This window comes from Rhinoderma darwinii, chromosome 7 (genome assembly GCF_050947455.1).
Source record: "Rhinoderma darwinii isolate aRhiDar2 chromosome 7, aRhiDar2.hap1, whole genome shotgun sequence".
Taxonomy (NCBI): Eukaryota; Metazoa; Chordata; class Amphibia; order Anura; family Rhinodermatidae; genus Rhinoderma; species Rhinoderma darwinii.
The window spans coordinates 12,261,729-12,274,113 of NC_134693.1; the positions used below are offsets into that span (position 1 = coordinate 12,261,729).

A 12,385-nucleotide genomic window follows, 5' to 3' on the forward strand; every position below is an offset into this window, starting at 1 on the left:
GACTACTCCCCTCACCCTCCACCTACCATTACATTATCTCACTACTCCCCTCAATCTCCACCGACTATTGCACTACTCCCCTCATTATCCTCCTCTGCTATCTAACTACTGCCCTCAATATTCCCCCTACTATCATCTCACTACTCCCCACAATCTCTAACGACCGCCTCACTAACCCCCTTTCCACTGAATATCACACTACTCCCCTCATTCTCCTCCTGTGCTGTTTAACTACTCCCCTCACTCTGGACAGACTTTATTTACCGCCTCCCTCAGTCCCCCCGTTTCCCGCTTCTCACCCCGGACGCTTTCGGTGCCGGTCCTTCCCTCACACGGCAGCTGCTCCCGGTAGTCCGTTCTCCTCGTCGTTAGGACTTCTCCCCTTCAGCGCGCGGCCCGAGCAGTCGCTTCCCGTCACTTGACTGACAGCTCGCGCAAGCAATCATGGCGCTGCGCATGCGCGGAGAGCCCCGGCCGGCTGGAGTTCTTAAGGTGGATCTGAGAAATTAATGAAGCGATGAAGATCTTCCCAACTTTAATCCAGAGCGATCGTCCGCCCTCCCGACAGCACCACCCGTCACAACCGCACTGACTGTGCCTGTATACAGTAATACAGAGTACTGTGGAGAACCACAAGTCCCAGCAACCCAGAGCCACAAGCATAAAATACATACACACACACACACACACACACACACACACACACACACACACACAAGACATGATTGCAAATAAATTAGTCAGTGTAGATAACAGTCGACTTTTGGACACATTTCATGGGAAAACAATATCGGGATAGAGGACGTAAAAATCTATATATTAATATATTACTATTCAGCGTTGTTAAATACAGGGCGGAGTTGTGACAACTTCATTTTTCCATTGTATCCATTAGGAAGTCTTTCAGATTCTTTCCAAGCCAACCCAAATAAATTCAGGCAGTTGCCTAGCAACCAGCTGGTCCAAATTCAGATGTGGTGGGATTGCTGTATATATTTTAGGGTCCCCCCTCGTCATTCCTGTCCTGATGTGATCTCTACACAGCCCCAAAGATTCTCCATAGTTCATTTCCAGTCAATACAAAGAAGTTTTTCTCAATTTCTTTCCATAAATCCATCACTTCCATTGACTACAAATTATTCCAGACCGTCCAGAAATAGGGGATTGAAACAGGATTATTTTTTTGGGGATTATCGTAAAATCCTGACCATTGGATGCCGGATTAAAGGAATTAAAAACTGTTCACAAAACGACATATTACAAAAACCATGTAAATAGTGGGAGAACGGGCGTTACTTATTCTGGGCATCTTCATGGCGCTATTGTACCTGGAGTGACATGAAGAACCAGGACGGCGCCAAGAAGACGCCCAGGAAGTCTGCGCCTCATGTTTGTCTTAGTTACGCGGGAGATTTGATGCGGTTTTGTCTGGTTGACTTGCGCAACACAAGCATCAATATTCATGCAGAGCCGCAAAACGCATGCAACGTAATGCGACAGTCAACTGCGACTTTGGTGCGATGCAACTCACGCAAACTTCACCCCCTATACATTTCAATGGGAGACCTGTAAAAAAAAATGTGCAAAAAAAATTAGCAAAAATATTCCGCACTCGGCCGATGCTCTGGTCCAGCTCAATTCTTTTAATCCGGTGTCCCACGCTAATCCGACTTCTGTCAAAAAATAGTTACAAACGGTCTTAATCCGGGATTACCAGATGGTCTGGAATATTTCACAGTCAATAAAAGCGCTGGATCAATGGAGGGAAACGTGGAGAAGGGTCTAAGAACGCCATCGTATTGACTGGAGATGAGCTATGAAGAACCTCGGGGGAGATGAAGACCTTGTATGGGACATTAACCCCTTCATGACCAGGCAGAGTGGCGGCTTTTAGTGGCCGCCGCTTCTCTCAGGACGGAGGTCTATGTATCGGGTATAACGTTCTATACAATGTACAGATCTTACTGGTCTTTACTCTTGTTGCTGCAGAATGACACACGTCACCAGTAATAGACTCCGTTCTTCTTCCATCCTTACAGTAAAATATGTAGTTCCCAGATGTAATAATCGTATTATATCTAAAATCTCCACTTCTTACTGCACTACTTTCCCCATCGTGTAACGTTACTGAATATTGTTCTAAATAGTTTCTAGAAAATGTCTAGGGTGTATCTAAATTTGTCATGTGTGATACTGTCTACTGCGCATCTGTATCTAATCCCATCATGTGTGATACTGTCTTCTGAGCTGCTGTATCTAATCCTATCATGTGCGATACTGTCTTCTGAGCTGCTGTATCTAATCCTATCATGTGCGATACTGTCTACTGAGCATCTGTATCTAATCCTATGTTTGATACTGTCTGCTGAGCATCCGTATCTAATCCTACCATGTGTGATACGGTCTTCTGAGTCAGTGATATAAATCGTACAATGAGCTGGGGTATCCAAGTCGATCATGTCTGATACTATCTGCCGAGCCACTGTATCTAAGGCTATGTTCACACGGCAAACATAAAACGACTGTAAAATACGGAGCTGTTTTCAAGGGAAAACAGCCTCTGATTTTAAGCCGTTTTTTTAAGTATCAAGCGTTTGTTGATGCGTATTTTACAGCCGCTTTTGGAGCGGTTTTTCTATTGACCCAATGAAAAACGTCTCAAGAAGTGAAATGCACTACTTTTTTACGAGGCATTTGTTTACGCGCCGTTTTTAAAAACGGCCGCGTAAGAAACGCCCCGTGGGAACGCTATTTTTCCCATTGAAATCAATGGGCAGATGTTTGGAGGCGTTCAGTCCCCCGTATTTTCAGCCATTTTTATGTGGCGTTTACGGCCCGAAAAACGGCTGAAAAGAGGCCGTGTGAACATACCCTAAGCCGATCCGGTGTAATACTGTCTCCTAAGTGGGTGCATCTTTATTATGTATGATCCGGTCTACTGAGTGGGTGTATCTAACCCTATCAGGTGTGTGAGGGTACGTTCACACGGCTTATTATCGGCCGTTTTTCGGTCCGTAAACATCCTGAAAAACGGCTGAAAAAAATCGGAAGCCGTTTTACATGGACTCTATAGAAAAACAGCTCCAAAAAACGGCCGGAAAAACGCGAGTTGCTAAAAAAAAAAAAAACGCCTTGAATACAGCTCCGTATTTTCTGAAGTTTTTTTGCAAAGCGTGTGAACATCACCTTATGTCTCAACCAGGTCCAATAAGGTTTAATTTTCCATAAACTTGGAGATAATATATTGCCTATCATTGGTGCTCGCCTTGAAATACGTTTGAAACATTGTTTCAAAACCTTGGTGAGGGTCTCCTCTTGATATAATACAGGAATGAACTTATGGCGAATATTTTTAATAGCGCCAGATTCTTCGCTGTATACCTGTAGGGATATAATCGCCTCACTATTGTTTTATACTTTTACTAAACAGGAAAACGTGTCATTTAAATCTACACCTAAAACGATCACGCTCGGACCTAAAAAAAAAAAAGCATTTTCAGAACAATTGCGCTTGGATCTTATCAATTTGGCCGTTTGGATATTTTTAATTATGTGAGTAGGGTGACAGGAATCAGCATGAAGAATAGTATTAGCTGTGGTTTCTTCTTAACCCTTTAATGACCAGCCTATTTTAAACTTTGATGACCAGGCTATTTTTTTACGTTTTTCCGTCGTCGCATTCCAAGAGCTATAACTTTTTTTATTTTTTTGCGTCTACATAGCTGTATAAGGACTTTTGCGGGACAAGTTGTATTTTTTTAATAGCACCATTTTGGGGAACATATAATTTGATTAACTTTTCTTAACTTTTTTTGGGGTGTAAAAGAAAGAAAAAACAGCAATTTCGCCAATTTTTTTGCGTCTTTAATTTACGCAATTTACCATGTGGTATAAATAACATAACTTTATTCAGCGGGTTGTTACGATTGCGACTAGACCAAATTTATATGGTTTTCCTATGTTTTACACAGTAAAAACACTTTTTTTTTTCAACATGATGTGTTTTTGTGCCTCCATATTTGAAGAGTCATTACTTTATTTTTCCGCCGATGCATCTGTACGAGGGCTTTTTTTTTTGCGGGACGACTTGTAGTTTCTATCAGTACCAATTTGGAGTACATGCGACTTTTTATGGCAGGATGAACAGAAAACCACAAAGCTGGCATTATTTTTCATAGCGTTCGCGGAGCGGGTTAAATACCATAAATAACTTTATAGTTTGGGTCGTTACGGACGCGGCGATACCAAATATGTGTAATTTTTTAACTTCTTTTTTCATAATAAAGCATTTTGTAAGGGGAAAAAGTGAGTTTTTCATTATTTTTTTTCACTTATTTATTTATTAATAACTTTATTAAACTTTTTCTTAACTTTTTTTACTAGTCCCACTAGGGGACTTCACTATGCGATCGTCCGATCGCTTTTGGAATACACGGATATACTTCTGTATTGCAGTGTATTACTGCCTGTCCGTTTACAATGAACAGGCATCTGCTAGGTCATGCCAGAGGCATCCACTACAGACAGACCTGGGGATCATTATCAGGCCCCCGGCTGCCATAGAAGACACTGGCACCCTCCGATAGCATACAAGGTGCCGTTGGGGTGAGAGAGAGAGCTCGTTCCCTCTCTCCAAAACCACTTAGATGCGGCGCTCGCTATTGAGCGGCGCATCTAAGGGGTTAAACGGATGGATTTCGATCCGCCCGCTCAAGCAGCGATGACCCAAGTTCTCAGCTCCTGGAGGTAGCTGAGAACAGGAAGTTTTAAATGCTCCCGGCGCCGCAGATTTATTCTGATGCAGCGCCGTGAAAAGGCGTATGCATCAGAATAAAGCCAGTTAGTGGCCCCTGCAAAAAGGCGCATGCATTAGAATAAAGCCAGTTAGTGGCCGCCGTGAAAAGGTGTATTGGCGGTCACTAACGCGTTAAATGTCTTTGTGCTAATTTTGTTGATTACTAACAATGACAAATCTAAAAATATTTTATTGGGATCAGAACGCACAGTAAAATTTTAGAATATACATATTTTTTGCATGGGATGTCACACATACGACCCTCCCATATGAGAAGGTCGTCTATGTAACGTGCATACCAAGTGATGTCACCAAAAAAACGGTTTCTCCAGATTATAAATAACTAAGAAAGGAGGAGAATTTCACACCCAAATACAATCCCCTAACTTGCAAAACATTGTAATAAAATTAATTGTGCTTCAACGAGTAGTTCACAGACATTATCAAAAATTCCTTACGGTATTGACTATAGTGATCCAAATGATAAGAGATGGACAGTAGTGCCGGGTCTTGAGTTATACTACAATACATGAAAGCGCCATCACAGGTAATCCAACAGTATTTAGGATCCCAATCTATATGTTCCAATGTCTACAATACAGGTTTGCTAGCTTTCAAACAGCCGGATAGATCTTTGACCAATGGTTGTAACGTATCAACGTTCCCAATCTCTCACTCAGCGAGCCGCTGCTTGCCACCATTGGACGCATAGGTGGAGGGAACGACTCCGTATGAAGTTTTTCAGATATGTGTGATACCGTCTGCTAAGCTGGTATGTCATAGAGCTCATATGGAAGGCTGCATTATGGATCCATTATACGGCACCTATAGAAATCTATGGGCTCATGCTATGGCTCCCTGTGACCTACGTATGACTCCGTGAGGAAAACTAAGGAATCTCTGTTATATTACGGAGGTATTCTCCCCTAGAAGCATTGCCCACCATGTAACTGGATTTCGTTATAAAATAATGTCTAGGGTCAGGGAGCTGTTGGATCCAACACCCCCTTCTCATCACGTTAGGGCACTATATTTGATATATAGAACTGGAAATCTTCGAACGTATACGTTAAACGCAGGTGACTTTTTTTGTGGCCCCCTGAGATTATTGAAGACATGATCCCATTTAAAGGGGTATAACATTTACAGTATCACCTAAACAGTGGTAACCCCCACCAAGCGCACAGCTTCTTCTGTAATGCCCAGGAAGTTGCATGCAGCCGCAGCGCACATGTTCGCCCTCCGCAGCACGGTCCGGCGGGGGGTTGTCAGACTTGGGTCTCATGTTCTAGCGATCGTGGGAGTCCCTGCCATTAAAATGGTTATGTAGATCTAGCTATAAAAAGCAGGGTCAAAAAACCCCTTTCAGACATAGTTCCTAAATTTGAATCATCCGCCATTTCTATAGTAATCTTTATTGCATGTGTAAACAACCCCAACTGATCAAATCCATCCATTTGTACAAAACATTCCCGTTACAGAACGTCTCGCCGGCTAGAACGCTTTCTACTCTAATCTTACCGCACGTGGCAGATAATAGTCAGACTGTCCCTTTAAATAAAGCAATTGTTATGCTGAATATTCAGGACGATGGGTGCGCTCAGAACCCAAGGCCGCTGCTTCAGTAGTAAACATATTGTTCTTGTCTAGGGGCTGAGTACTTGGCGTTCTGTACAAACCACGGCAGGAAGGATGTTGCTATGGTAAATGCGCCGAGCCATGTACAGAGGAAAGGTTCACCTTCTGTGACTGCCGGCATTTCTGTTCACTCAGGTTTACATAGAGAAAACAAGTCGCTTTTTTTTTTTTTCGGAGCGTTACCATAAGAAAAAAAAGTGGATGATAAGAATCGCCCTAGATCCACGTAAACAACACAATTAAAGTGAATATGCACCTTGGGCGGAGTTCACACATCATGGTCAAAATGTGGCTTTTTTTTTTTTGCAGCAAACCGTGCAGCAGAAAACGCATTTTGACCGCAACGTGTGATCTTTTTCTACCTTTATGACATACCATGGATTGGGGGGGGGGGGCAGGATTATGGTCATTCTGTAGTGCTGTACAGTGGATAGATATATTAAAAAGGGGGGGGGGCGACAATACTTTTACGGTCTACTACAGTATTCTCCACCTGTGCCCCTTCAGCTGTTGCAAAACAACATCATCCACCATGCTGGGAGTTGTAGTTTTGCAGTAGCTGGACAGCCACACGGAGACCTGACTGGTCTATGGGCTACGCTAAATTAAATTACCGGCGATCTGTCAGAGAAATTGGCTCACAGATTGGTTAATGAGGGGCTACATGACAAACTCCTCACTCTCATTAGCTGTTGGGACAGCATGGGAGCTGCATACTGTTCTTGTACGGCAGCTTTCTGCTATGTCTGCCCCTGGTCGGGGTCCATAAGCAGAGATCCCTACTGATTGCTAGAACGCAGGGGCTGCCAAGTGATGTTGATGGCAGTAGTAAACGGAGAGATGTATCCAGCACTCGTAGTATAAAACTTCTTATTTTATTCGGTCATGTTTAAAACATAGTTTAAAATATCGATGTTGATGCCACTTTTATTACAATGACGGGGACTGTAGAGAAGATACACAGTGGCCCTTTAATTTTCGTGATCGTTGGGGTCTCCGCTCACAGACACGTCAAAGAAGAAGAACTAGGTTGCTGCAATCACTGACAACGTAGCCAAAAGTTTACTTATAGATCCTAAAAAGTGGCTCCAAACCAAAGTCTGCATGACTCCATGCGCTCTAGCGCTGGGATATTTAAAAGGACCCTCTATGTACTAGTGGATCCTGGACTCCGATGATGGAGCCAACGCACTTAGAGGGAAATGCTCTGTGCATCCTTTTTTGATAATTTATTCAGACCACATAAAACTTCTGTTAACATTGGGATCCTTACAATAATATTTCCCTTTTTCAGCCCTTTTCACAAAAATTAAAAAATAAAAAAGGACTCCCATGTTACAAAATATATTTTAAAAAAAAGTGTTACATTAGATTCTAATGTGTCCAATTTCTCCTCAAAGTTTCCATCCTTTTCAGATTCTCATCATCCAAAATGGATTCTGGCAATATCCATTTACCTTATTTATTACTTCTCTTCATGGGGGTGTAGAGTCCGACCTCAATGTCGTAGCCATCTCTATTCTGGCTGCTCCTAGAATTTTTTTGTACCATCTGATTTAGGAGTTGGAGGTGCTAAATCCAGACCTATGTTTAGTAATGACAATCCAGGACCTGCAGATATTTTTTTCCATACAAGACCAGATATTAAAAGGAAAGTTTCTTGCCCAAAAGTTTGTATCTCCGTACAGTCCCACTATATATGAAGGTTACGGCCCTTTCCTCCATATTAATCCGACACTTGCTCATCCTGTAGCAAAAGCCAAGTTCTCGTCTGAGTTGAAGCTTCCAGCATTTTCAATGTGATTTACGCAACGCGAGATTTAGGGCACATTCACACAAACCAGTGCAAACTCAGACAAGAAAAACAGCCGTATTTCACATCCAAGTCACACCCATGCGGGACTCGTTTTTACGGATCCTTCATAGATTTTAGTCTATTGGGGAATCCGTAAATTTCCGACGAAAATAGGACATGTTAAAAGAACGGCCATGTCAACGACCTCATTGAAAAACATGCGTCTGTGCGAGGTTATAAAACGGACGTCACCGGACGTATTTTAGTCTGAATAAGATCCTAGGCAGATGGACTAAAATTTTCTACCGCTCTTCTACTGTGAAATTCTCTTGCAGCAGATTCCCACTTAATCAAAAAATAGAGTTTCCCTTTAAATTTTATATGCATTATTTCTCTATATATGATGGATAAACCATTTTAATGTTTTCCAGTTCCTTGTCTATATTTGTCGATACCCTCACAGCATTTTAGAAGTTATCAGATTCGGACTAACCCAGCTGCAGCTATTTATTTTTTTTGCTTTGTTTTTTCCTCCACGCCTCCCAAAAGCCATAAAAATAATATAAATATATATATATATATATATATATATATATATTATATTTTTTTTCAGTTGGAATATTCATAGGAGGGCTTTTTTTTTTTGCGCAACGAGTTGTCGTTTTTAAATGGCACCATTTAAGTTACCTTATGATATACTGAGAAATTTGTACAAATTATTTTAGGGGTGGAATATAAAAAAAAATCAAAACAAAACAGCAATTTCTCCAATTTTTTTTTTTGGGGGGGGGGGTGTTTTTACAGCGTTCACCCTGCAGTAAAAATTACATTAACTTTATTCTGCAGGTCAATACAATTACAGTGATGCCTCATTTATAATTTTTTTTATGCTTTACTAGTTTTATAAAATAAAAACTATTTCTTAAAGTGACCATTGTTCTGGCTCCATATTCTGAGACACATAACTTTGATATTTTTCCATCGATGTAGTGGTGTGAGGGCGTGGGTTTTGTGGGGCGAGCTGTATTTATTTATTTTTTTTGTACTATTTTGAGGTACTTGCAACTTTTTGATCAGTTTTTATTACATTTTTTGGTTAGGTAAGGTGACTAAAAAACAGCAATTCTGTTTTTGTTGCGTTGCTTTGTTTTTTTTATGTCATTCACCCTGCGGGTTCAATCACCTTTTATTAGAATGGTTCAGCCTTTTGCAGATGTGCCGATACCTACTACGTTTACTTATTTTTTGTTACATTACTTTAGAGGGAAAATGGGAAAAGGTGTTTTTTTTAACTTTTAATATATTTATTTTTCCTCTATTACTAAAAACTGCATTTAATTCATCTTTACTTTTTTTTTTAGTCCTAGTAAGGAACTTGAACATTAAATCGTTAGTGTATTGTGCTTTTAGTTTCCTCCTGTTAAAAGGTTATGTACACCTTTGGAAGCTATTATTTTAAAACTAAAAATTAATGTATTTTGTGTTTTTACTGTCAAATTCACTTTTATGACAAAAAATAAAATTATTAACTTTTTGCGATACAGCTTCTATCGAACAGGATACATAGAAAGTGTATCGTACTCTCTCAGCTGATTCCGTCAGTTGAGCTGTAGCGACGGCCCAACAGGGAACGGGTCCTGCGTGTCTCTGACACGCAAGAACCAGCTACTATCGATCACGATTAAACTGAACTGACGGAATTTTCTGAGAGAGAACGATACAGCTTCTACGTATACCGGATACATGGAAGCTGAATGGTAAAAAAAAAAATAAAAAAAAAAATTGTACTTTGGGGATATTCTGCTTGCATTGAAATGGTTATCTTTGAGAGATATGAGAGTTCAATATCTTAATTTCAGTAGCACCTAATAAATTGCGCTTGCTCTGCTTTACCAGGTGTTATTTGCATCTATTACTGTTTGCAGAAGGTTTGGGGATGTTTTATAGTCGAGCAGTTGTAGAATGCAAATATTTTAAAGGAGCAGTTATTCCTAAGGGTTGTCTTACACAGCCCGACGCCAAGACGAAGCGCTGATCAGCAAGACAGCTAGTTGATCGGCGCTCGTTTGCTCTTTCCACAAGGAGCAATTCATGGGGGTGAGCGAACGTTACTACGATCGCTCATCCCCATACATTTCTATCATGTCAGCATTACGTCTCCTCGTTTACACCGGGAGATGTGCTGCCGACAACGATAAGATTTTCAGCGGCATAAACGATACAATCAGCCAATGAATGAGCATCATCGACTGGTCGTTGCCCTGTTTACGCAGGGAAATGATCGGGAAGGAGCGTGAATCATTGGCCTGTGTAAAGGGGTATTAAAGAGATTTTCCAGTCCACAAAAATGGATAGCCTATCCTCAGGATAGGCCATTAATAGTTGATCGGTCAGGGTCCGACTGCCGGGACCCCCGCTGATTAGCTGTTTTGAAGGAGCCGCAGCGCTCGTATGTGCGCTGCTTCCCTTCATTTTGGGAGATGGTTGTAATACTGTGAATCGCCATTACAACTGTGTTGGCGATTTACAATACGAGCAGTGATCGGAATAAAGAGGAAGCAGCGCTCAAAACAGCTGATCGGCGGGGATCCCGGGGGTCGGACCCAAACTGATCAGCTATTGATCGCCTATCCTGAGGATAGTCTAGCAATATTTAGGGTCTGGAAATTCCTTTAACAGATTGTTCTACTTTTACCGACTTGCTATCGGTATCTGTGGCCCATAGAGGTTTTATGGGTTCCAGTATTGATGATCTACGATTGGCATTTATGTACAGAACCACCAGTCCTCATTAGTTGTAGGGGTATAGGTGTCTGGCGATCCTATTTTTGATCCTATTCTATTTTTGATCCTATACCTCCTAACATATAGAATTTTTACTTAACTTTAATACTTCAAAATGTATTGAAATAAAATAATAAATCTTTGTGTAAACTTCAGGTAGATGCACAATTTTTTTCTTGAAATGCCTCTTTTAAGCCTTACACAAACACGGGATGATCTGTGCTGCCAACATAAGTAGAAATGCCGATGTTAACAGTCAATGCCATATACCCGTGTGCCAAACTCAATCTGATGAGCCAATAGGTGGGGTTGGGGATAGTATGTAACAGAGGCAGGCATTATGCATTGTATCTAGCTGGATTTTCAATAGATTGTCCAACTATTGCCAACATTTTAAGATTATTCTTATTAGCATTTTGCTGCTTGCTGCTGAGCCAGTGTATCTAAGCCTATCATGTTTGATACAGTTTTCTGAGCTAGTATATCTAGACCTATCATGTATGATCCGGTCTCCTGAGTGATGTATCCAAGCCTGTGTGTGATACGGTCTGCTTAGCTATTGTGTCCAAGTCTATAATATATGACTATCTCCTAAGCCTATCATGTGTGATACGGTCTTCTTAGTTATTGTGTTTAAGCCTATAATATACGATACGGTTTCCTGAGTGATGTATCTAAGATTTTTATGTATAATACGATCTGCTGAGCTGCTGCATCGAAGCCTATCATGTGTGATCCTGTCTGCTGAGCCGCTGTATCTAATCCTACTGCTTTCTGAGCTAGTATATCTAGATCTATCATGTATGATACGGTATCCTGAGTGATGTATCCAAGCCTGTGTGTGATACGGTCTGCTTAGCTATAGTGTCAAAGTCTGTAATATAGGATACAGTCTCTTGAGCCGCTGTATCTAAGCCGATCATGTGTGATACGGTCTATTAAGCCACTGTGTCTAAACCTATCATGTGTGATCCTGTCTGCTGAGCCGCTGTATCTAATCCTTTCACGTGTAATAGAAATTAAATGAATGTGATGGAATAAAAAAAAGTTAGGTTTATTGCGAAAAAATAAAGTTTCGATTAATCCAAAATAAACAAAAAGGCACTGATTGTTAGAAAAAGTCTAGTATTGCAAAAACTTTAGATTTCTCATTTGAAACCAAACATGAAAACACGAGACAAAATAAAAACACGTCAAAAATGCAATCATATAGTTGGAGTAGGCAATCCTGTAGAGTGATGTATCTAAGCCTATGATTTGTGATACAGTCACAGGGACTCTGTGTGCTGCCATGTAGTGCTCCGTGGGGCGCTATACGTCTGAGATATTCTCTGTAATATATGGTACCCGCTAGAACATGGCACAATAGGATT

General features: G+C 41.0%; 1 protein-coding gene across 6 annotated transcripts in view; it reads right to left on the reverse strand.

Moving 5' to 3' along the window:
* The window catches only part of JAK1 (Janus kinase 1), a 116,778-nt gene that overhangs the window by 69,927 nt on the left and 34,466 nt on the right, over nucleotides 1-12,385 (reverse strand). For 2 of the 6 annotated variants that reach the window (XM_075832771.1, XM_075832767.1), the window contains exon 1: nucleotides 300-445. The exons of the other annotated variants lie outside the window; for them this stretch is intronic. The gene's annotated coding sequence lies outside the window, so the exon portion shown is untranslated. Of the gene's footprint in view, nucleotides 1-299; nucleotides 446-12,385 lie in introns of those variants that run through there. 6 annotated transcript variants of the gene reach the window in all.